Raw genomic sequence first — 2,693 nt, forward strand, 5'->3', positions numbered from 1 at the left:
AATTTCATGCAGTTTTCAAGAAAGGTAGTGATCATGGAGGGGTCCACTCCTGCCTCCATTTGATCCCTTCTTCCTGGGGTAGGAGCTTTCGTGAAGCCCCACTGAGCTTCTCTTGGCCCTGTCTTCCCCTGTTTTGGCTCAGTGTTATGTTCCTACATGGGTAGGTCGCACCTCTTCCCGTCTTCATTCCCTCCTATAGTTGCACCGCTTCTTAGTACCATATTTATACTAGGGTCCTCTTCGCGAGGTTTCGCATGCATCATCTGGATATTCTGGGTTGGTGGAGAGTGGAGTACTCCTTTTTCGCTCAATTGGGCAATTAAGACTGGATAGTCTACCAATTCGTGATCAAACTGCTCACAGTAAGGACATGAGATCCTGGTTGGGTTCGTGCAGTCGCGAGCATAGTGTCCCTGTCCTCCACAATTATAACAAATCAGCTATCTGCGGCCCCGTCTAGGCCCCAATCCTCTTCCCCGGCTGTGTCCTTGGAATCCTCCCCGTACTTCAGTCTGCACCTGGTAAGCTGGGGTTCTTTCTAGCATCAAGTCATAACTTCGACATGTTCGCTCATCGTGTCCTACCGATCGACAAAAGTTACAATACAACTGCTATGAGGTCTGGGTATACTTTTGTAAGAGGTGGCAGTTATCTGTCGCATGCTTCCCTCCCTCCTGGCAAATCACGCACCAGAGCACAGGTGTGGAACTTGGTCCTACTTGAACTTCCTCCTTTAACGGCATAAGGCCACCCCCCACTAAGTAGTTCGCAAAGACAGGACAATGATCCTTATCGTGTGCTTGGCTCTTACATTTAATACGGCCTACCTCTGGGCAGACCTCTGGTTAGGACATACTTCCTTGCTTCAATCTTTGCACTTCCAGACTTAATTTCTGAAGTTGCGCGTGGATTTGCTGAACTCCCAACCCTGGGTCTGGTATTAGGGTCGCGTGTAACCTCATTGTTGTTTCTAGCGCCTCAGCTTGGGTTGAGATCTTATGTTGTGACAAAGCCATCCTCAGATGGGGTGTTAATGACACCACAAACCACTTGCAATGCTGCCCATCCGTCAAATTCATGTTAGCTTCGCGAGTAGTACTCTTCAACCTTTGGTCCAGATCCCACAGAGTTTCACCAGGCAACATTGATATCTCCTTGAACCCAATGACCGATTGGGCTTCAGACTTTGGTCGACTAAACTCTTTATTTATTGTGTCCTGCATTGCCATTATTCCCTCATTCGGATGGACGGTTGAGTATTTTATGTACCATTTCAGCGCGCAGTCCTGCAGTGCACTAACTAGCATCACCTTTCTAATGTTTTCATCTATTATGCCTTCCACGTTGCATACAGATTTTATCACAAACCAGAACCGACTTGGCTCTTCATTCCCTATACCCCGAAATGTTGGTAACTTGACAGCAATCACCATCCCAGCTTTTAGTTGTGGAGAGGGTGGAGGTGGGGTTGGTGTGGATGGACTCGACGTGGGTGAAGCAGGTGGTGGTGTAAACGGAGGTGGTATCAGTGGGAAGCATTCCTTAATCAACCAAACCACACTTCTTGGTGAGGTCCTCCTCATCTTCCCAAGAGATAGAGATCAAAGGGTTATTCTCTACTTCTCCTACTCTTCGATAACCCTTTCCACTCCATGTTACCCTAGACATCAATCTACGCACAGGATCTGTTTTTCGCACAATAGCATCTTAATCCAAGTACTTAATGATTTGATGCACCTACCCCGTGGTCCTTGGAGAAAAGACCTTTCTTCTTCACTATAACTTACGGTTGTATCTATCTTGAATTCAATGATAAATCCCCCTATGATCTGATCTACCCAGTGATCTACCGTGTGCGCAAGTCTATCTTCGGTGGCTTCTAGCCTGCGCACTAGTTCTGGGGTTCACACTATCAGCTGGTCTAATCTGCACCTCCCCACGCTATCAGCTAACTTTGTGATCCACTTGTATAATTCTATTGGAAATGTTACGATGAAGATCTCGTGTATATCCATGAATATATAGCGATCCAACCATTGTTCCTTCGATACTCATGAGTTTCTATTTTCCTAAACCGTGAACTCGTGAAGCTTCAAAACCCACCAATCTTCAAGCTCTTTCTTCGTAGGATTCCAGTGTTCCCACATTAGACACCCCTTAGGTAGATCTCGACCCCAGCAACGGAACCATTTGTTGGCTGCTATGGGCCTGACCCAAGTTTGGAAGAGTTATTTAGCCAAACAAATCTCGCAGCTACCGACCCTTTCGGCAACAACCCATAGAGCGCGGATTGAGGTCTCACCCGAGGTAGCAGGGGAAGGTGCTAGAACCAGGTTTCCACACCCTAGGGATGTCTTGGTGTGGTCTAGGAGGTTCGCGCACTGGTTTACAACTCCGCTTCGTTCTGGAGAAAAATGAAATCAAGAGGCAGATTCAGGAGCTATTGTAGAAAGGTCACATATATCCGAGTTCATCTCCCTATGGGAGCAAGATCATGTTGGGGACTCTGTATTGACTATCGGGCACCGAACAAGATCATTGTTCATAATAGGTACCCGATCCCATGGATTGATGACCTCCTGGACCAACTGAAGGGGGCAAAATATTTTAGCAAGATCGATTTGAAGTTAGGATATCACCAGGTACCAATCAAACCCTCCAATGTGTTGAATACTGCCTTCAAAGCCAAGGAG

Source organism: Pinus tabuliformis, chromosome 6, assembly GCF_031772625.1.
Source record: "Pinus tabuliformis cultivar Carrire ecotype Pingquan chromosome 6, CPIR1, whole genome shotgun sequence".
Classification (NCBI taxonomy): Eukaryota; Viridiplantae; Streptophyta; class Pinopsida; order Pinales; family Pinaceae; genus Pinus; species Pinus tabuliformis.